Source organism: Nomascus leucogenys, chromosome 3, assembly GCF_006542625.1.
Source record: "Nomascus leucogenys isolate Asia chromosome 3, Asia_NLE_v1, whole genome shotgun sequence".
Classification (NCBI taxonomy): domain Eukaryota; kingdom Metazoa; phylum Chordata; class Mammalia; order Primates; family Hylobatidae; genus Nomascus; species Nomascus leucogenys.
This window is the reverse complement of record NC_044383.1, coordinates 18889757-18914136: the sequence shown is the minus strand read 5'-3', so window position 1 is coordinate 18914136 and position 24380 is coordinate 18889757. Positions and strand designations below refer to the sequence as shown.

At 41.7% G+C, this 24380-nt stretch overlaps 1 protein-coding gene and 1 pseudogene across 3 annotated transcripts in view; one reads left to right on the top strand and one right to left on the bottom strand.

Moving 5' to 3' along the window:
* Positions 1–24380, bottom strand: part of ABLIM1 (actin binding LIM protein 1) — a 334526-nt gene that overhangs the window by 215461 nt on the left and 94685 nt on the right. The gene's annotated exons all lie outside the window — the stretch shown is intronic.
* LOC115834595 lies at positions 5601–5711 on the top strand (annotated as a pseudogene).

The window sequence follows — 24380 nt, the reverse complement described above, 5'->3', positions numbered from 1 at the left end:
TAATTGTATTTATCTAGACAATTATTCAGCTTCTCACACATTTGGGTGAGAAGAAGGGGGGGAAGTATTTATTGAGCTCCAACTAAATGCTAGCATTTCTAAAATATGTATTTTCTCTTAGGGCTCATAATACCGCTGCAATGTGGGTAGTATTATCCACATTTTATATACGAGAAAACGAAGGCTCGGATATATTAAGTAACTTGCCCAGGTCACAGAACTGCAAAGAGCAGAGCTGGACTTTGAACTTGGCAGCGAGGTCTGACCCCATAGCCCTGACTTTGCAACCAGTTTGCTTTGCAGCTTCTCCTGGCCTCAGCTACTTGAAGGCAGCGGGACAATTTAATGACGAATTGTATTCTTCGAACATAGTATTTGATTTCTGCGAACATTCACTCATTCATTTACTCATCACTCACAGCTTTTTTTCCACGCCAGGTACTATAATGGAATAAAAATAAGAGCACAGCTCTCTCCTTGCCTTCAGAAATGACCTCAGTGTATGAAAAGGGAGAAGCTTATAAACAGGCGACTCGAACAAAGATGTGCAGAGGATGCTATGAAAACACAGAGGAGGACGAGGCAAGAGGTAAGATCAGGCTTCCCCAGAGGAGGAAAAGCTTAACCTGCACCCTGCTGGGCCTCAGAGGAACCGGGGAGAGGGTGCCAGGCAGCAGAATTGCACGTACAAAGAGAGGCCCAACATGAAAGCGTCCTTCAAACATCTGTGACAAAGAAGACTGATGCGGGTGTTTGGGGGTTAAGAGTGGGACGCGATAGAAAGGCTTAACCATCAAGAGCTTGAAACATATGATTCTGGGAAATATGATTAAACTAATGGAATGAGAAGCCTAGGGAATTGAACAGGGGTTATTGGTAACTATAAATAAAAAAAAAAAATGCAAACTATCTAATGCTTTCCCAAATAGCTGAAACCTCAAATCCCTCTCCGTTCATGCCCTTGCAAGATGTAGAAGTAACTGGCCACCACCTATCATCTCCATCCTCAGGAGAACAAAAGTTAAAGACTGCTGTTTGCGGGGAACCATATCCCATCAACAAACTGGATGTGGCCCTGGGGACCCAGCATGCTGGAGGAACAGGAGGCCACAATGCAGTGCGTCTCCTTGCCAGCAGCAGATGCCTGTCACTACTTTGCCTCTCAAAGCAGCCTAGTCAAAGCCGTCAGTCAGGAGAGCGGGTCTGAGGGCAGGAACCACATGCTGGTTCTTCTTACCAACTTTCCCAGAATATATTTTTCATGGCTAGCTCAAACACTTCTCTCAAATGTAATAGAGGGCCTTCACACCTGAGTTTCAGGGTTTGCAGAGAATTAAAACCCTTTGCCTGACACAGCCTCTCAATGTCACCAGGAAGATGCTATAGAAAAGCTCCACAGTGTCTTGAAGAATATGCTGTCTTTTTGACAACAAAGCCATTTGTGGCCTATGGCCTACTATACCCAAGACGCTTCCCCTAGCCCTCTGACGTACCGGTCTGGGGTTGCAGATTAGTGAATAGGGTAAGAAGGGCACACTAAAAGAAAAATATTATATAGTGTTACATGTTCTGCTTAGTTTGCAAACAGGTTGGTATTGCTTTAAGAAACAATAATGTACCCAAGAGGTTCTCTCACTTACGTGACACTCTGAGTATCTGGGTCTTGGGAGACCATTCCGAGTGAAGACAACCCCTGGTGTGCTGCACCTAACAGAAAGGTCTCAGCAAGTGCCTGAATCAGACATGAACCACCTTTCTCTCTTCTGGGATATGAACTGCTTTTCCAGGGAGGGGACTGCCAAGTCTACTTTGGTCCCTGTTCTCTAGTCCAGAACATTCTGCTTTGGGATTTGGACTCAGCTGACAGCATAATCACTGAATCCTCTCCAGATATCCTTGGGGCTTTTGATAATAGTGCCAGTCTCTTGTTTGTTTGTCAAGAAGGTAATTGCCCTAAATATGTTCTTCCACTTGTACAAGACCCAAAAGCTCCCAAGGACAGAAGGAAACACAGTAAAAAGTTCACTCTAATTTCCTACAGGAGAGAAAGGGAACATTCCTACAGACAGCTTGTATTTATGAGCTAGAGGAAGGAAATCTTTGCTAATTTTCCTGGCAACAGCGATTTACTTTATGGGAGTCTTCAAATTTGAGCTGCTGAAGTACGTAATTAGCAGTATTATTTACAAACTTTAGGTGTGCCAGTGTTCAGCGTACCTCATGAATGACCCACTCTTATGCTCCTCAGGCTGAGGCAGAGTGACATCATAGTTGAGACCACACACCTGGGTGTCAGGCAGACCTGGGCCGAAATCTAGTACTTTTGTGACCTTTGGCAGGTCTCTTAACTGCATATGCCCCAGTTTCCTTCTCTGTAAAATGAAATAAAAGTAATTCCTGCTTTGTTGAGTTATTGAGAATATCAAACATGGAAAAATCATAAAACACTTGGCACAGGCGAGGTGTGGTGGCTTGCGCCTGTAATCTCAACACTTTGGGAAGCCAAAGCAAGAGGACTGTTGGAGGTCAGGAGTTTGAAACCAGCCTGGGCAACAAAGTGAGACCCTGTCTCTAAAAAATATCAAAGAATTAGCCAGGCATGGTAGCATGTGCCTGTGGTTCCAGCTACATGGGAGGCTGAGGCAAGAAGATCACTTGAGCTCAAGAGGTGAAGGCTGCAGTGAGCCCTGTTCTCACCACTGCACTCCAGCCTCAGAGACAGAGGGAGACCCTGTCTCAAAAACAAAACCAAACAAAAAAAGACACTTATCACAATGTTTGAGACACAGTAGGCCCTCAATGAATGACAGCCATTCTTCAAGAACAGTACTACATCTACAGTCAGAAGCTGCAGAGGCTGTTTTGTAGGTTTACTGATCTATTTCACTGATATATGTTCACTGATATATTTTTGCAGAAGCTATTTTGTATATTCACTGATATATTTGTTTTGCCCACTTTTCCCATCTTCTTGCTAATTCATTGCTGTTGTTAAGTGGGGAAAACAATTTCTTCCCTTGCAACATCCAAGGGTTGTTTGGAGCATGACAAAGGACAGATATGCATGGAGACACTTGGAAAATCATGGAGTCCAGCACAACTCAAAGCAGGGATTGAGCACCAGACAACAACAGGAAGCTGCAGCATCTTGAGATCTTTCTGGCAGCTGCAGGAGGCCTTTGCAAAATATTCCCAAGCACCCTGCCAGGAGCTGCTCCTGAACGCTCTGGGGCTTCGTAGCACAGGAACATGCATGGCTGCAGGAGGGCGCACTTCCTCTAAGCACCTGTCCTAAACAGGATGCTCTGAGCACACAGTGGCTTCCTGGGAATCCCACGTCCTGTGCAGCATCTATAGTTCTGGGCCTCTATTGTTTCACAGCATGGAAGGCAAACAATAGAAATTATTTTTAACAATAATAAACAATTTTTCTTATTTTTTAATTCAGCCTCCATAGAGACTGTCAAAAATGACTAATGCTGACTATATTGCAACTCTATTATCATTTACTGAAATTAACATTTAGTGGCTGCTTTTGTGTGCCACTATACCAAACACTTTGATATGCACGTTCTCATTCTTTATTTTTATCTTTTTTTACAATTTTTAAAATTGAGATAGGGTCTTGCAAGTTTGCCCAGGCTGGTCTTGAACTCCTAGGCCTAAGTGATCCTCCTGCCTCAGCCTCTCAAGTAGCTGGTACTATAGGCCCACACCACCATGCCCAGCCAGGTTCTCATTTAGTCCTCATAATCAATACTGCCCTTAGACACAGGCAAGCAGGGCCCCTGCCCTAACCCCATTCCTTCCTCAAAAATGTCTAAGTGCGCTCTGGTACCTGGGATCGCTGGGGCCAGCAGTGCTGTCTGGATGGGGACTCTGAGCCTCCTCTTCACAGATCTCTCTAGTGATTCTCTGCATCTCTCCTATACTGTGCAAGAGGTTGGCCAGATGCCCCAAGGAGCCCCAGGAGTCATGCCAATGGGTTTCTTGGGGCCCTGGAGTTGGCTCTATTCTAGGGGACAAGCCTAGCAAGCAATCACTTTCTCAGGCTGGTGTGGCATTTCTTTTCCATGATTGAAACAGATTGATCTGTTGACACACTGCTTTGGGTGACTCAAATTGTTTATATAAACAGGAGCCCTACAGAAAAAATTTGCCCAGGGCCCCATCTACTCTAGGGATAGGCCTGCTCAAAGCAATCATATAAGGTATGCATTCCCTGCCTACCTCAGGGACAGAGAAATGCACTTGGAATCACTAACTTCCCAAAGTAACATATTTAGTGAGTAGAAGAGCTGGGAGTCAAATTCTGGAATGTCCAACCTCAAAGCCACACTTAACTAATCTCCCAGATTTCCTTATCTGCCTCCACTAAGATATGGATATCCCAATGATGATTGCCTTTCCTGTATCCAGAACTCTCTCTGATACTGTTAATTCTCTTGTTCCCTCGTGAGGGAATCTGCTGATAAGTCATTATCCAGCATGCTTTCATTAAACTTCAGCTTACCTGGCTTCCCCTTGCCTTCCTGCCTTCTCCTCCCAACAGATCTTATCTCTTTCAAGAGCAACAGTGGCTCATTCCAAAAATATCTGATTTGAGTCTCTTTGAGTAGAAACATTCCATAGAAGCACCGAAGTCATTCAGAATAAAGTGTTAGCTCCAGCAGAAATCTACATGTTTCATTTTTATTCCTATTTGTGGAATAAAACATTTTTTCCTCAATAAAGGGATTCTAGGTATCCACTAGTACGTGGATCTGATTTTTGAGGGAGGTGTCCTTTGCTGCAATAGGCATACTCAGCTGGTTCTGAACAAAGTCTTCTTAGCAGAGCTTGTAAGGGGACAGGGCAGAAGGCATGGCTTCTCCATCCCTGCTCCCTGCTCCCCTAAAAAGGGATGTGCCTGGAATCACGAAGAGAAGACTGTTAAGAATAAGAGACAAGGAGCTGTCACCATCAGCAGCTGTTGAAGTCAGTGTCCTGTCTTGCCTGAGCACTGATCTGCTTGTCAGCCCTCTCTGTCCCAGCCAAAGCTCTGTATAGTCACAGTGAGATACCGCTTCACACCCACTAGGATGGCTAGAATAAACAAGTCAGATAAGGCCAGGTGCGGTGGCTCACGCCTATAATCCCAGCACTTTGGGAGGTGGAGACAGGAGGGTCACCTGAGGTCAAGAGTTCCAGACCAGCCTGGCCAACATGGTGAAACCCCATCTCTACTAAAAGTACAAAATTAGCCAGGTGTGGTGGCACGTGCCTGTAATCCAATCTACTTGGGAGGCTGAGGCAGGAGAATCATTTGAACTCAGGAGGCAGAGGTTGCAGTGAGCCGAGATCAGGCTATTGCACTCCAGCCTGGGCAACAAAGCAAAACTCCGTCTCAAAAAAAAAAAAAAAAAAAGGCAGATAATAGCAAGTGTTAGCAAGGATGTGGAGAAGCTGGGACCTTAATATGCTGCTGGTGGGAATGTAAAATGGAGTAACTGCTTTGTAAAATAATCTAGAAGTCCTTCAGAAGGTTAGACATAGAGTTACTATATGACTCAGAAATTCCACTCCTAGGTATATACCGAAGAGCCCTGAACATATCATATATCCACATAAAAACCTGTATATGATGATTCTTTTGATGTGTTCATACATATGTGTGTGAAGTGTGCCACCCTCGAACCTTGTTATGACATTGGCACATTACCCATCTGACATGAAAAAAGGAAAAAAAATACCTTGTATATGGATATGCATAGAGGCATTATTCATAAGAGCCAAAAGTTGGAAACATCCCAAATGTCCATCAGCTGGTGTAAGCAGAAACAAATTGTGGAATTTCCATACGGTGAAACAGTATTTGGCCATAACAAGGAATAAAGTACTGACACGTGCTACAACATGGGTGAACCCTGAAAACATGCTAAGTGAAAGAAGCCATAAACGAAAGACCACATATTATAAATTCCATTCACATGAAATATCCAGAATAGGGAAATCTAAGAGGCAGAAAGTAGATTTTGATTTCTTAAGGCTGAGAGATGGGGGTGAAGAGGTTGGGGTGGGGAGGCAATAGCTAAAGGGTACAGGGTTTCTTTTTGAGGCAATGAAAATATATATGTAACATATCAGTTGCATACTAAAACACACTGAACTGTAGACTTTAAATGGATGAATTTTACAGCATATGAATTATAACTCAATAAAGCTGTTGAAAGCTGATTGCAACAAAACAGAACATCTTAACTCCCTTGCTTCAGCTAAACTGAATCCAATTCAACTCTGGCTGTCCAAGAATGCTGAGGAATACATTATGCTTCCTGGTTCATTTGACTTAACTTCATACATTCGTAGGGACCATAGTTAATCGCCTTCTGCTTCCTGTACCAATTCTAGTGCTGACTTTGACAAGGTGTGAGCAGTTGGGTAGGTATCATCTTCATTAACAAAGGCACCATGATAACTGCAAAGTCTGAAAACTCCTAAGTGCAATAACTCTATCCTCAGAGTGGGCCTTCTCCACCTCTTTCCCAGGCAGAGGGATGAGTGACACGTTTTAATGAACTTCACTGAAAAGAAGCCTCAACAAGTTCTCTCAATATTAAAACGCTTTCTTTTTATTTTATTTTATTTTTTTAGAACATTTCACAAGACGAGCCCTCCCTATACAGTGACAAAACTTGGACCTCAACTTTACTTATCTTTTGCTAGCCTCCATCTCCCCCCTTGAATATTTCCTTTCCATTCATCCTTTGTCATATGAAATAATAGCATCTACAGATAGAGATCTTTCTTTTCCATCATACTTCCTATTACTGACAATTACTCATACCAAGTTCGGAAAGAGATACGTTTGTTACTGAAGATCATAAAATCCTGGACAAAAACATCCTCGGAATTTAGCTCCATAGCTATACTTATGTTACATTCTCCATCTCTCCCACTCTCACCCCCATTAATTATATATTAAGGATAGTGTTTCCTTTGAGAACACATTACAGAAGAATGATGTGGATAGTACTCTCTTAATTACACCAATCACAAAACACAAAACCATGTCCAGAGAGGGTTATTTTACTTACCAAAAGGATCAACGCTGTTACATACATGCCCACGTGGGCAGTAGTCCTCGGGACAGAGATACAGCAAATGAGTGATAGTGGCACGCCTATGAGCGGCGAAGGAGGTCCCAGAGACCCTCCGGTCCTCAATAATCAGTCTCTTTCTGTTCGAGCCCCTGGCACTGGTTCTCTCAGATGAGGTGACTTTGCTTTTCTCAGAGCTGCACAATTTCCCCAGACACTTTAGACCAAGGAAGGCAGGCATCTTGGCATGGATTTCCAAGAAATGAGAAATGGGCAGTGGGGGCCCAAGGAGCGGTGCTGCCCCACAATTCTCTCCGTTCCCCTGGCTCCTTACTGTCTCCTTTTCTCACTGCCCAGCAAAGAAGATTAAGGGAGATGTATTTAAGTGATTACCTTCAAGAGCTTAGGGCGCCATATTCTCAGTCAGATGACTAGGTATAAAAACAGCCACTACCAGGAACTCGAGACTGTCAGTCTCAGACATGAATGCATATTTGAAAATCAGATTAATATCCAGAGTAAGAGAAAGAATATAGCTGCCATATCTAAAAGAATTCTCCTGCAAATACTCCTAGAATATTCAGTATCATCTGGTAAGAGTATTGAGAATAGGGCTAGGGATATATACACATATTTTATATAATCTAAAAATGTCTATCAGAAAAATCCCAGAGTAATAATTCCAAGTTTTCCAGTATTTCAGATCTCACAGGTGGAGGTGGGGGAGGCTCGATAAAGATCCTCAGCTTCAATTCGTGACAAATCCAGCTCTCAGCCATAGTAAACAATCATTTCCTTTCCATTTTCTAGAAGGGGACCCCTCCCCTCAGTACCAGGAAAATCCTTCTGCCTCATTCCATTAAGCCAATGTTTACTGTCTTAATGTTTCATGGGTTTTCTGTGATGGCAGAATCTTATGATGGAGACAGAATTAACATGTGGGTAGCTTCAGCTTTACACAAAGTTACAAGCTAGAAGGACCTTCATGGAATTAGTGTATTGATATAAAAAGGACAACCCCAGTAATTATCATTTACTCTTTAACATCCACACAGTAAGATGCAGTACAATATGTGACCGTCTACAACCACACAAAAGTCACAAGTCAAAATGAATAAACTCACACTCCTTCTCCTGTCATTGGGCTATTATGTTCTAATATAAATCCCTTTTCATTAAAACCCTAGAATAGAAATATAGAGCTGAAAAGGTCATCAAAGGTAATCTAGTCCAGTAGTTCCCAAATATTGCTGTGCGTAAGAACCATCTGCAGGTGCGGTTGCTCATGTCTGTAATCCTAGCACTTTGGGAGGCTGAGGTGGGAGGATTGCTTGAGGCCACTTCGAGACCAGCCCTGGCAACATAGCAAGACTCTGTCGCTACAGAAAAAAAAAAAAAATTACAACATTGGCCAAGTGTGGTGTCATGCATCTGTAGTCCCAGCTACTCGGGAGGCTGAGGCAGGAGGATTGGTTGAGCCCAGGAGTTTGAGGTTACAGTGAGCTACAATTGTGCCACTGTACTCCTAGGTGACCGGGCAAGACTCTGTCTCAAAACAAAAAATCTGTAGAACTTTTGAAAAATACAAAATATATATATATGGGATTCTTGCACGTAGAGGTCAGGAACTTACATTTCTTTTCATTTTTTATACTTTAAGTTCTAGGGTACATGTCCACAATGTGCAGGTTTGTTATGTATATATACATGTACCATGTTGGTGTGCTGCACCCATTAACTCGTCATTTACATTTCTAAACGTTCTCCCAGACTAGTGCCAGCACTCAGAAAGCACTGATCTATGCCAGCCTTTAAGATGAGGAAGGTAAGTCTCAGAGAAGATGTGACTTTCTCAGGACAATGCAGAAAGCCTAGGGTGGAGCCAGGTCTTCCGACTCCCATGCTATGACTCTTCCTATCCAATAGTCAGGTCCTTCCACAAAGTCCCCAGGCAGATGAAGCAGAGAAAGGAAATTCTTGCTTCTTTTGTTACTAGTTCCTAATCTATTGGCAACACAATTCAAGAACCTGAAAATTCCAATTTGCTAGAATTATTCTTTGCCAATGGGAAGCACTGTGGGAATGGAAGAAACAGACGCTGCCTAGAGGCACTCAGACTGAGGTGGACTTGGGGAAAGTGGGAACATGGGACTTCTACCACTACCGAAGTCACACCTCAAAATTTCTGCTCCAAAATTCTGGCAATTAAGCCCAACACCAACCTCCGAAGTCTTCCTCTAAAAACAGTTTACAAAGCAGGTCAAACAATCTGTATGTGTTCTTTTCCCTGCTTGCCTATTTTGAAGAACCTTCAGATATACAATGTAAGATGTTCTATCAATGTTTCTCAAAACGTGGGTAAGGGATAAAAGACTACATATTAGGTGCAGTGTACACTGCTCGGGTGATGGGCGCACCAAAATCTCAGAAATCACCACTAAGAACTTATCCATGTCACCAAACATCACCTGTTCCCTCCAAAACTATTGAAATTTAAAAAAAAGAAAAGAGAGCCAAATCATGAGTGAACTCCCATTCACAATTGCTTCAAAGACAATAAAATACCTAGGAATCCAACTTACAAGGGATGTGAAGGACCTCTTCAAGGAGAACTACAAACCACTGCTCAATGAAATAAAAGAGGATACAAACAAATGGAAGAACATTCCATGCTCATGGGTTGGAAGAATCAACATTGTGAAAATGGCCATACTGCCCAAGGTAATTTATAGATTCAATGCCATCCCCATCAAGCTACCAATGACTTTCTTCACAGAATTGGAAAAAACTACTTTAAAGTTCATATGGAACCATAAAAGACCCCGCATCGCCAAGTCAATCCTAAGCCAAAAGAACAAAGCTGGAGGCATCATGCTACCTGACTTCAAACTATACTACAAGGCTACAGTAACCAAAACAGCATGGTACTGGTACCACAACAGAGACACAGATCAACGGAACAGAACAGAGCCCTCAGAAATAATGCCGCATATCTACAAATATCTGATCTTTGACAAACCTGACAAAAACAAGAAATGGGGAAAGGATTCCGTATTTAATAAATGGTGCTGGGAAAACTGGCTAGCCATATGTAGAAAGCTGAAATTGGATCCCTTCCTTACACCTTATACAAAAATTAATTCAAGATGGATTAAAGACTTACATGTTAGACCTAAAACCGTAAAAACCCTAGAAGAAAGCCTAGGCAATACCATTCAGGACACAGGCATGGGCAAGGACTTCATGTCTAAAACACCAAAAGCAATGGCAACAAAAGCCAAAATTGACAAATGGGATCTAATTAAACTCAAGAGCTTCTGCACAGCAAAAGAAACTACCATCAGAGTGAACAGGCAACCTACAGAGTGGGAGAACATTTCTGCAACCTACTCATCTGACACAGGGCTAATATCCAGAATCTACAATGAACTCAAACAAATTTACAAGAAAAAAACAACCCCATCAAAAAGTGGGTGAAGGACATGAACAGACACTTCTCAAAAGAAGACATTTATGCAGCCAAAAAACACATGAAAAAATGCTCATCATCACTGGCCATCAGAGAAATGCAAATCAAAACCACAATGAGATACCATCTCACACCAGTTAGAATGGCCATCATTAAAAAGTCAGGAAACAACAGGTGCTGGAGAGGATGTGGAGAAATAGGAACACTTTTACACTGTTGGTGGGACTGTAAACTAGTTCAACCATTGTGGAAGTCAGTGTGGCGATTCCTCAGGGATCTAGAACTAGAAATACCATTTGACCCAGCCATCCCATTACTGGGTATATACCCAAAGGACTATAAATCATGCTGCTATAAAGACACATGCACACGTATGTTTGTTGCGGCACTATTCACAATAGCAAAGACTTGGAACCAACCCAAATGTCCAACAACGATAGACTGGATTAAGAAAATGTGGCACATATACACCATGGAATACTATGCAGCCATAAAAAATGATGAGTTCATGTCCTTTGTAGGGACATGGATGAAACTGGAAAACATCATTCTCAGCAAACTATCGCAAGGACAAAAAACCAAACACCGCATGTTCTCACTCATAGGTGGGAGTTGAACAATGAGAACTCATGGACACAGGAAGGGGAACATCACACTCCGGGGACTGTGGTGGGTTGGGGAGAGGGGGGAGGGACAGCATTAGGAGATATACCTAATGCTAAATGACGAGTTAATGGGTGCAGCACACCAACGTGGCACATGGATACATATGTAACAAACCTGCACATTGTGCACATGTACCCTAAAACCTAAAGTATAATAATAAAAATAAATAAATAAATAAATAAATAAATAAAAAAGAATAAAAAGGGCTTAGTTTAATCTCCAAAAAAAAAAAAAAAAAAAAAAAGAAAAGATATACAACTGGAAAAAAAACAAAGTGGCATTCATCCATCCAAAAAAACATATTTCCCACAATGTGATTTCTGGGCCAATTTGTTTAAGATAGAGATCCCCGAGGGCCACTTCAGCCCTACCAGGTTCTTCTAAAGTGTTTTCTAATAAACACTGTAGTGTGGGAACCCCTGCCTTTCACTGTTAATTCTTTCTTGCTGGGTTTCCTAGAGCTCCGCTCTTTGCAAACTGAGAACCTGAGCAGCTACTTGCTTATATGTGCTTACATGGTCTTTTTGTGAAATATAGATGTATTTATATAGAGGAACATGATACAGCCACTTTGAAGGCAGGCTCTGGAACACAGTAACAATGCACATAGACTTTGGACAGAAAAGAGACTATTTCCTTCAAACCCAGCATCTTCCTGACCTGGAAAAAAGGTAACTCTTCCATAACAAAGCTGTTCAGCTTTCTTGGTCCCTAAACTCGTCAAGCATTGCCCACAAAAACTATTTCCACTGCATTAACTCTACCTCAGTGCTTAGCCATTGTAGCTGCAGAGCATACACAGAACACTCCTAAATTTTTTTTACAAGTTTACAGATCCATATATTTAGTTCAAGATGCAACTGTCTTCTAAGAGCCTGCCAAAAGGAAAAGAAAATAAATTCTGATTCAATAACAGAATTATATGTAAGAATTTTGATACTTTTTTAGGTCAAGATGCAAAGTAAACTACATATGGATCATGAAGACGGCTAATGAGAAAAACAAATGGTTGCTTGCATTTAAAGACAACCGAACTACATATAAACGTGAGGGGGCTGACTCCATTCTCAGGCAGTGGAGAGGGATGAGAGTTCAGATGCTGGCAGCAGTGACTGCAGACACCTGTGAACTAAGTTCCACTCCCCAAGTGCTCAGAGCTTTTCACTTACCCTCCTCCACATGGCTCCGGTTAAACACCTCACAGAGACCAAGCCTCCAGTCTTAAAAATAGACTTGCAGTGGTATCTGCCTGAGAGCAACCTCTTCACCCAGGAAAGCACAGTTGGGGAAGACCCTAAAGAAGCACCAGTGGATTCAGGTCTTTCATTGCTGCCTTCTGCCACAGCCCACGTAAAACTACAGTCACAGTAATCACAAAGGAGTGCAGTGGGTTTTGTGACCGTTTCTGTGGTTCTATGATATGATATGACAATGCACCACATTACAAAGCTAATGATAATTACAAACATTGAACTTCTGCCCAAGATTTTGCTGGCCTGTGTATCTTATCAGATAGGAAATTCCTAATCTTTCTAGAAGCAGTTCCACTGTACCTACTCAAGCTCTTCTTTGATAAACTATGAAAATGAGCCATCAGTGGGAAAATTCACCAAGGGGCACTGAGGACACCCAGCCTTTGCATGCTGTAGGAGCTCAATAAACACCTGATGTGATGAGCCCCAGCCCAAAGCCAGGCGTTTGGGGGCTGCACAGTGCTTGGCGAACAGATGCCTCAATTACTGCTCTTTCTTCATCAGTCACGGTGATTCTCCACAAATGAACACGGACTTTATTCTATATAGTGATTTAAGTCTTTTTTCTCAGACAAGTGTCCCCTCCCTGCTTAAATCATCTGCTAGGATCTACTTGCTTCTCACTAAAGAATAAAATTTTCTCAGACAGCAAATTGCCACCTTACAATGTGAATATTTATGGAATTTAGTTTGCCAAGGAAATGGTCTGCAGTTAGCCTGTGGCCTTGTCAGTGATAATGGGGTTACTTTTCATTTTTGTTGTTGTTTCTTAATCAAAATGAACGAACAAAAAGAGCTCAGCATGCCTTCCAAAAACACCTGCAGTTGCTCACAAGTCAGAATGATCTTTGCTGCTAAACAGAACAGATTAACTGGGAAGGCTGTGAAAAGGGGGTGCAATTGGACTTCCAGACAGTGATGACTCGGCCCATTTGAGGTTCTCCTGCTCAGCAGTGGCTATCCCTGCTCCCTGCTCCCCGCAAGTCCTAAAGTTCAGTCCTTCTGCATGGTCAGCCCTGGGCATCTTCTCTGCAAAGCCCAATGTTTAAAGGGTCTTACCCATCCCTCCAAAGCAGGCTGTGATTTTCTGAGCATACTGGCATAAGCTCCGGTCTGGGCAGGTCTCCTCTGGAAGGCCTGCTTCCTCCATCCCTCTGCATGCAGCTGCTTCTCTTCCCGTAATGCCACTTGCCCAAGACCTGCTCAAAATGGAACAAGCAGCCAAACACCCTCTTCCATATCTTCTCCATTAATAATTCAGATACTACATAAAATCTGCTGAGCATTCAGGATTAAGAGCACCACGGCACTCTGAGGACTGAAGCATAATTAGTTTAACAGGCATCAAGTGTCTCAAATTACTCTCTGACAATACTCTGCAAAGGCAACGTTCCCAAAGAGGAATGAAAGGCAGGCTTGGAATGCCTTCAAGGAAGCAGCCACAGATGAAGATCAGCTCAGAGTGGGGTCACAGGCACCCCCTGAGCTCAAACTCCATATGTTAGACAAGACTCTCCCATGAATCTTCTCCGTAGAATCAGAGCACTAAGTTGCTGCCCACACATCACAATCCACCAGGCTGCAGTCTTTGTCAGCGGCCAAACCTTCTCTATGCCCTCAACATATCTCTTCATCCTTCCCCTGCTTCTTTTGCTTTTCCTGAAATTCCTCAACCTCCTTCCCATTGGAACTTTCTGAAAATCCACCTGTGCTTAAAAATGCAGCTCAAACATTACCTCCTCCATACGGGCTTCCAGAATCACTCTGGCTAGAATCAATTTCTTCCTATGTTGTCCCCAGATAGCAGCTCTCCCATGGTATTTGTAATCCTGCCTTGCAATAAGGTTATCTATAGACTGTCTTATTTCTCTTGCCAGCTGCTAAGCTGCTGAAGTGCAGGAGCCTTGCCTTTGTCACCCTGTTTCCTTTACATGAGGCTCTGTACATACTTGGTGCTCAATGCCTTGTAAATAACATTTGGTAATTCTCTATAAGTCACTGTGAAATGAGTAGCCAATAGTTGAAAAGGCAGATATCAAAGACAAAACACACTCTGGCCATTATTAACGCTCTGCTAGGAGAGGAAAATGTACACATTCTATACCATGGTGTCTAAGAACTTCTATACCACATATGTAGCTGCAAGATATAATTATCATCCTCCTGGTTACAGCATAGCTAAGTGCCACTGAACTGGAAGGCACTAAGTGGCAGGCACATGCCCGAGAGGCCCTGGCCAGCTGTGGACATAGGAAGCTGTCCCAGTGGTTGGTAATTAGGAGACAGGCTGTCCTTGCTGGTGGGATAAATAGCTGAGTGTAGAACCAGAAACCCCAGCATCAGCATTTCTCTGCACCTCCCCTGACGGAGGTGCTGACCTTGGAGCAGGTGCACAGTGCCTGCCTGCTCCAGGTTCCCCACCATGGCTCTCCCAGGAGGAAAAATGCAGAGGGAAGCATTTCTAATGGCACCGTTTGAAGTATTTATAATTCGTCTCTCTCAACACTGAAAAGCTCTGACTCACTCTGGCAAACCTCATGTTCACTGTCAATTTACTAGGAAATCTCCAATACCCCAGATAATCTATTTTCTGACTATGCTATTATCAGGGCTTCTCGCTCACTGGCTTCCTTTTTTGAGATCTTTCACATGTGGACTTCAGCTTTAGCTTCACAGAACTCCTGTAGTTTATGATCACAAGAAATATGTAAGCTAGATAAGGAATAGAACAGGAGACTGGTTTAAAATCAGTGCCAGGCCCTTCTCTATCCTTTGAGACTGTGAGCTAACTAAAACATTCATTAAGTGCCTACAACAGGATGGGCCAGGTGTCAGCAGTCTTAATGATGAATAATGTAGGGACCCACAAAGAGCACACGCATTAGCAGGAAACCAGGCGTGGGTGTGCCTAACTACAGTGCAACTTGGTAAATACCATGCCAGTGTATCGTTACAGCAGTAAGAGTTTGGGGGTTTGGCTTAGAGTTTGGGGATATGGTTAATGATCTCTTTTAATTTTCTGTCTTTTAAAATTTTTTTAATGTTTCTCTCTTTTTAAAAAAATTTTATTCTTTTTTTTTTTTGAGACGGAATCTCGCTCTGTCACCCAGGCTGGAGTGCAGTGGTGTGATCTTGGCTCACTGCAACCTCTGCCTCCTGGGTTCAAGCAATTCTCCTGCCTCAGCCTCCCAAGTGGCTGGGATTACACGTGTGTGCCACTATGCCTGGCTAATTTTTGTATCTTTAGTAGAGACAGGGTTTCACCATGTTGGCCAGGCTGGTCTCAAACTCCTGGCCTCAGGTGATCTGCCCACCTCAGCCTCCCAAAGTGTTGGGATTACAGGTGTGAGCCACAGCCTAATGTTTCTTTCATAATAAAAGAAAATGTTCCACACTTTAGGAGGCCGAGGCGGGCGGATCACAAGGTCAGGAGATCGAGACCATCCTGGCTAACATGGTGAAACCCCATCTCTACTAAAAATACAAAAAATTAGCTGGGCGTGGTGGCAGGTGCCTGTAGTCCCAGCTACTCAGGAGGCTGAGGCAGGAGAATGGCGTGAACCCCGGAGGCAGAGCTTGCAGTGAGCTGAGATAGTGCCACTGCACTCCAGCCTCGGCGAAAGAGCAAGACTCGGTCTCAAAAAAAAAAAAATGTTCCAGAACAGAGATGTGGTGTATGTTTCACACTTTACATGAACAACTTTATGTATTTCTATTGCATTCCCAATGATGACATGCACACACACAAGGCTTTCAGTCCACAAGGGGTGTGTCAAATGTGCTCCCTTGCATTCCCTCCATGCTGCACTCTGATTTTTTGAAAGAGCACGAAAGGGAAAGATTAAGTCACCCTGGTGCTGCTAGGATTGTGAAGATACTGCTGTTCCATCTGGGCCTTGAAGACAAACTAACTAAGGGAATAAGGAGGTTAGGGGAGGGCAGAAAAGAACATTCCAAACAGAGGATGCTCCAGAAAAAAGCTTCACTCAGATCACACAAGTTGATGGGAAGGAGGTCAAAGGACATGGAGAAGCTCTTAGAAAGAAAAACCTATCCTTCCACATATAAACAATTCTATTTAGAGAGATAACATGGCGTGACCTTTGAGAAGGCACAAAGCAAGCCTTTAAAAGCATACTCAATTGTCATTCTTTCTTTAGAGTACCAGAATTCTGGGAAAACTGTTGGCATGGATCCACAAATACATTTCACACTGATTCAATACTAACAGCCTCTCTCGGCGCTTGTTTTTTCCAAGTACTTAAAACCACAAATTTGTTAATCATAGCAGAAGTCCTGTGAGATGGAGCCCCCACATCTCAGACTGAGAAACTGAGACCCGGGAGGGTACTGCTTTTCTCTGCATTCAATCCACAGTCAAAATTAGATGTTTGAAAAGAACCTAAGCTTCCCAAAAGGGAATCCAAGGCCTTAATAGGAATAAAAGATGCCTTTGGCTATTTTGGAGTTCACAGTTATAGAAGGTTTTAGAATACAGTCTTTTAAATGTGGCTACAGAGAGACAATACCTTTTCTAACAATGGAGAACTTTCTGCTGTCTTCCCACAGTGTGGGCAAATCAGGTGACCTTTTTCCTGAATCCTTTATCTAGAAAGGACAATGTATTGGACACAAAATTGGCAGTCTCTGATATGAAAATGCTTTTGGGCAGAATCATTGTCCAGGCATCACTGAATCTATCGGCTGCCAAGACAGGGTGTGCAATACCTACAACATAATTTTCTGCAGTGTGGAGAGAAAATTCTGGATTTCATATATATATTCTTATTCTTTAAGACTTTACCTATATGTTTAAAAGTGTAGATAATGGTCATATAGCACAAGTTTATTATTTACCAATAAATAATATACATATATATTATGCATTGTTTTTCTTTTTTACTGCTAGGGATGCAAAATCAATAGAGTTTGGAGATCAGGGATTATTCTACCAAAATAAATCACAAAGAAACTAATCAGAACTCAACCAGAGGTAAGTACTAAATTTTTACTCAACAATAGATGAAACTAAAGTTAAAAGTAAAAAACAAACAACAACATGGTCAGTAAATCTGTAGGCTCTGGGAGTAAGAATACCTAGCTCAAATCTTGGTTTTGCTACTTGCTGCTGAGCAACCTCAGGTGGGTTCTTATTGAAGCTTGGTTACTTCATCTGTAAAACAGATGTAAGAATATCTCCCTCATGTATATACCAAATAGTTCCTGATATCCTTGATAGTTCCTGGTACATAGAAAGGGCTCCATAATTGTTAATCCAGAGGCTGCAAATTAAAATAGGACTGAAAGTAGAATTTGTTTTAATGGAGGCAGTAGATTGGTCCTGAGATAACTGTGAATGGTGGCATATATATAAAGTAAATTATATCTTAATTTTATAAAGGGAGGAGCCAGTACTCAGAGTCAAGCCATTATTGCTGTTTTAGAATCAAAGCCAGCCAGGTATTGCCAGATGTTCACATTTTTATAGGAAATTTCCCAAGTTTCAAACATTTGCAACTCATAAAAAGAAAAATGCACCACTGTCCACATCTCCACCCTCCAACAAAACAGAACAAAACATGTTCATAGGCCTACCATGGCCTTTAGGCTATCAGTCTGGGATCCACATATTAGTTATTATAAAAGCTGTGATTTAAACCCTCCTACCCACCAGGCTTAAACCAAACAGTTGTGATTTATTTTGGGTACCAGGGGAACGTAGCAGGGTGCAAGATTTTTAGAAGCATTAGGAAATTTCCACAGAGAAAATCTATACCTTCCCATTTCTAAAATCAGATTTTAATCTGCTGTGAACCACTGCAAAAGTGACCATGTATTCCCAAAAACAGTGTACGATATTAACTAGTAGCACTTCCAAAGCAAATATTTCCAAATAACAAATACAAGAGCATGTCTGCTCCTTTCCCTATTATATTTTGTTTATTCCTACACATACAGTCTTTTCTCTTTAACCACTAGTAGGATACTATTACACATTTTACTCTACAATTTTTCCCCTTGGATTAATTTGTTTCTTTTATTAAATTAAGGTATAATTTACATACAGCAAAAAGCATAGATCTTAAGTATACAATTTGATGAGTTTTAACAAATGCTTTCACATATGTAAACCACACGTCTGTCAAGATACAGAACACTTCCAGCACTGCAGAAAGTTCCTCTGTGCTCCTTCCCAGTCAATCCCTGCCCTCACACCATAGCCACTGTTCCCATTTCTATCATTTTTTGCACATTCCAGAACTTCATATAAATAGAACCATCCAATATGTACCCTTTCACCCCAGCTTCTTTCACTCAGCATGTTTTTCAGACTCATCCATATTCCCCCATTGAGTTTTACCTCTAGCATGTATCCCAATGCAAAAATAATCACTTCTCTCCAGTGTGTTAGAAATCATCATCTGGGTGCTATTACCTTGCAGTAAACATCCATTCCATGAGATTTTGGAAATGAGAACAAATGCCATGTCTACCTTTGGAGCCCCAAAGCATGCCAGTGTTGACACCATGTCATTGAGGGGATATGGTTGGGGGTCCTTCGAGATGGGCAGTACTAGGGGATGGGCAAACTTAGGGTTGCACCAGATTGAAAGGGGGAAGTGCTTGGGGGAGGGAATCCATTGGAAGAGCTGTTTCTACAAATACTGAATAAAAAAATTGTAAATGGGGAAGTAGTCAATTATGCATCAGCATTAGAAAGGAGGAAGAAAGGAAAGAACACTCAGCCTAGGTGGAGGTGGGAGGAGAGATGGATAAGTTTGATGACCAAGGGACAAGTGGAGTGAGACAGGGATATTAGTAGATAAGGAAAACAAGATCTAAGATCGTCTCACAAATAGTACCCCACTGGGCCATTCCTTTCTTACATGGGTTCATATTCCCAGCCAAACTGAGGATGGACACTATTTATAGGAGACGGCCCTAATAGAAAAATGGCCAGAAGAAAAAGGACATGGATACTTGATAAGGGGGAAATCAATCTTTCTTTCTCTCATTTATTTATTTAGTTTTTAAGAGATAGGGTCTTGCTATGTTGCCCAGGCTGGACTCAAACTCTAGAGCTCACGGAATCCTCCCACCTAAGCCTCATAGGTAGCTAGGACTACAGGTACACACTGCCATGCCCAGCTTGAAATCAACCTTCAATGTAAGGGGAGGCATCAAAAAGAATCCCAAAGATTAGAGACTGACTGCAAAAAAGTAGAGCCATTTAGATAAGAAACACAGGAAAGATAATGAGTTTTGGTGGAAAGAGGTAACAATGAGCTAATTTCAGATGTAATAAGAAGCTTAAGAGGTCATCAGAACATCCATGAACTGGTGTCCAGCTGGCAGCTGAGAATGCTGCTCTAGGTCTCACGAAAAGTCAGAGCAGGAGGGATAGCTTTCATAGTATCCATCCACCCAGAGGTGAGAGCTGAGCCACAGGCATAGATGAAAGAGAAAATGAATCACTGAACTGTGAACTTCTTGAAAGCAAAGCTAGTCTTCCTCATTTCTATGTCTGTTTCAGGAGAACTGCTTTCCCAAACATTTATGAACTTTGGACCTTAAAATGAATCTTTCATTTGGGTTATCTTGTAAAAAATATGAAAACTGCCCATCTAAGCTCAAATTTACTCAAATTGACCCTGTGCACATAAATGCTTGAGCCTCTTAGCTCATTGCATTAACTAAATGATCTAACTCAGCAGTACTTCCTAGCATCCTAATTAAAGACGTGTACATTTTATTGATTAAAATTTCCAGTAACATAGCATAATGCTATTACTTACCCTGTCAAGGAAAGGGAGAGAAGCAGTTTGAAAACAAAACAAAACAAAACAAAACAAACAGCACTCACAGAAGGCTTCCAGCCATCCTTGGATACCACAGAGAATTCGAAAATTTGGTAATTAACCTCACCTAAGAGGATACAGATTTGCAAAAAACAGATCCAGAAAATATTGGACTCCAGGGAATATTACCCCTTTCATAATCCATTTTATGATTATAAATGTGCAATCATCAGTAAAAATGTGCACAGAAAAATCTAAAATGTGGCACAGACCATGATCTGCATCAAGGCAATTCAATCAGCATTTATTGAGCATTTCTTTGTGCACAGCCCTGCAATAGGTATGAAACAGGAGAACAAAGTGCTTTGCTTTTCATTTTCTGATGGAAACCAATGTACTCTTTAAAGCTTACAATATAGGAATTTTCAAGACAAAGCAAACAAAAATAGCCTGCCTCAGGATGAAGTGGGTGGTGGATATCTTCAATAGGACAGATGGATCATCTGGAGCTCCGTGTGTGTGTTGTGGCGGGAGGGAAGGGGGATCTGGGGTTATTTATTTATTTTTGGGGAGGAGAGAATGGCTTGGCACAATTAATTTTTAAACTCACATTGGCATATGGTGCAGCAGGGAAGAAAAGCAGCCTCAAAATAGAGAACAGAGCAAATGGTAATGCCTAAAAATGTAGAAGGCTAGGAAAAGAGCTTGTTAAGGATACAAATCATAAATGGTTTCAAATCACCATGTTAGAGTGCAAGAAAAAGCTAGTACATCCTTGAAGGCCCACAGAAGGGACTGCAGAACTCGTGAACTAGATGGAAACAAAGTCAGAACAGCACAGGCTGAAGAACACGGGCCAAAGGAAACATCACACAAGGTTCCTTGACCATCCCCCATTCCTGCTTTCATTCATATCCTTCCCAAAATGCTGTTCCAGTTCCCCTTCAGGTCTACCCCTCTGTGATGCCTTCTAAATTTGCCCATCTCTGAATCGCTATTTCATCCCTAAAATTTCAAACTTGATTTACAATTCCCTGAAATTATGTCAAAATCAACTCAGTGATTGTTTCTCCCATTTCAATTTTTCTGATATGGAAATAAGATACATACATTAGAGAAAACTGAGGAAATACTAAAATCTATTGAGAAATGGAAATACAATCCCTCCATCCAGAAACCACTATTAATTATTCAGCCAATTTTCTTTTTTTGTTTTTTGTCTGTTTCAGACAGGGTCTTGCTCCCTCACCCAGGAGTGCAGCAACTCGATCTTGGCTCACTGCAACCTCCACCTCCAGGCTCAAGCAATCCTCCCACCTCAGCCTCCCGAGTAGCTGAGACTACAGGGAGGTGCCACCACGCCCAGCTAATTTTTGTATTTTTTGTAGACATGGACAATTTCACCATATTACCCAGGCTGGTCTTGAACTCCTGGGCCCAAGCGATGAGAAGTTCAAGTCAATCTCGAAGTGTTGGGATTATAGGCGTAAGCCACTGCACCCAGCCTTTCCACAGATTTTTTTCCATGAATTTTTAATGGAGTTCAGATCACATTACATATGCAATTTTTAACTTTGCTTTTTTGAAACTTCCCCCACTTATTCAAATATATTGTAATATTTTTAATGTTAAATTTTTTATTGAAATATATGTCTTACCTACAAAGTTCACAAATCTCCAGTATATGACTTAGTGAATTTTTACATGTGTGTACAACTATGTAACTACTTCCCAAGTCAGATGAAGATCCAGAACATACCTAACACCCCAGAAGGTTTCCTTACACCGCATCCCCATCCCTCCAGATAGCTACTATTCTGACTCAATCTCATGAAAGATTAGTTTTGCTAGTTTTGAACTTCATGCATGATTCATGTGACAGTATGTTCTCTTCCATGTTTAGCTCCTTTGGCTCAACATAATGCCTATGTGATTCATCCATGCAGTTGTGTGTATCTGCAGTTTATTCTTTTTTATTTCTGAGTAATATTCCGTTGAAAGAATATACCACAATTCATTTGTCCATTCTCCTGTTTGGGGACAATTGGGTTTTTCCAGTTTGGGGCTATTCTGGATAAGCTGCTATGAATATCACTGTACATGTCCATTGGTTGACATTCATGCTATAGATGTATAGTGTATATGTTTATGTTTACGCACACACACGGATGTATCATACAGGTGTATATAGATGTATAGAAGATGCACGTTTCGCTTCTGAAGGTGCTGCCAAACACTTTTCCAAAGTGAGTTGTTCAGTTTATACTCCCACCAGCAATGTAGGAGAATTCCAGTTGTTCCACATCCTTGACAATACTTAGTATTATCAGAACATCTAATTTTACCCATGCTGATAGACATATAAAACTTCGTAAATAAAGTTTTATTGAAATGGAGTCTCATTGAGGTTTTGATTTGCATTTCACTGGTGACTAACGAAAGTGAGACTTTTTTCATATGCTTACTGACCATTCTGGATATGCTGTTTTGTGACGTATACACCCTTGTGAAGTATGGCTTATCTACCTTTTTCTTATTGATTTGTAGGAGTTCCCTTTTTAGCTTTTTTTTTTTTAAAGGCAGGTTCTCTCTCTGTCACTCAGGCTGGAGTGCAGTGGCACGATCATAGCTCAATGCAGCCTCCAACTCCTGGGATCAAACAATCCTCCCACCTCAGCCTTCTGACTAGCTGAGACTACAGATGTGTGCCACCACACCCAGCTAATTTTGTTTTATTTATTTTTAATTTTTTAGGATAGGATCTGGCTATGTTGCCCAGGCTGGTCTTGAACTCCTGGCCTCAAGTAATCCTCCCATCTTGGCTTCCCAAGGATCTGGATTACAAGTATGAGCCACAACACCTAGCCAGGAGTTATTTATTTATTTATTTATTTATTTATTTATTTATTTTTATTTTTTATTTTTTTAGATGTAGTCTCTGTTGCCCAGGCTGGAGTGCAGTGGTGTAATTCCTGCTCACCGCAACCTCCGCCGCCCAGGTTCAAGCAATCCTCCCACTTCAGCCTGCCAAGTAGATGGGACTACAGGCATGTGCCACCATGCCCAGCTAATTTTTGTATTTTTAGTAGAGATGGGGTTTTACCATGTTGGCCAGGGTGGTCTCGAACTCCTGACCTCAGGTGATCCACCTGCCTCAGCCTCCCAAAGTGCTGGGATTACAGGCATGAGCCACCCACGCATGGCCGATTCTTTTTATATATTGGATATGAGTATGTTTTCAGAAAAACATAATGTTACTATCTTCTCCTAGATGATGGCTGGCCTATTCATGTTCTTAATGATGTCCTTTGATGAACAGCTCCTAATGTTAATGTAATTCAATTAGTATTTTTTTTCTTTTATGGCTAGTGTTTGGGTTTGGTCCTGTTTAAAACATCTTTGTTTAATCCATGGTTTTGAAGGTATTCTATGCTTTATTCCAGAAGCTTGTTTTAGCTTTTATGTTCCATCTCAAATTAAATTTAATAAATAGTATAAGATAGGGATCAAGGTTCATTTTTCTCCCACATAGATATCTCATGCTCCAGCACCATTTACTGAAAAATCCATTCTTTCTGCACTGAATTGTAGTGGCACCTGTGTTGTAAATAAGATGACCATATGTGAGTGGGTTTGTTTATGGATTCTATTCTCTTCCATTTTAATATTTTAAAAAATCAGCCAGGTGCAGTGGCTCATGCCTGTAATTCCAGCAATTTGGGAGGCCGAGGCAGGCGGATCACTTGAGGTCAAGAGTTCGAGACCAGCCTGGCCAACATGGCGAAACCCCATCTATACTAAAAACACAAAAATCAGCCAGGCGTGGTGGCATGCGCCTGTAGTCCCAGCTACTCAGGAGGCTGAGGCACCAGAATTGCTTGAACCTGGGAGGTGGAGGTTGCAGTGAGCCAAGATCATGCCACTGCATTCCAGCCTGGGCCACAGACGAGACTCTGTCACAAAAAAAATAAAATAAATAAATTAAAAAGAAGAGAGACCTTTTGTACACACCTTTGGTCTCAATTCCTAAGAATCAGTTTAGCAGTTATTATTTTAAATGTACATCGTAACTGTAAAAATGTTTCATATTCTCAGCCACTTGCTGTTCAGGGAG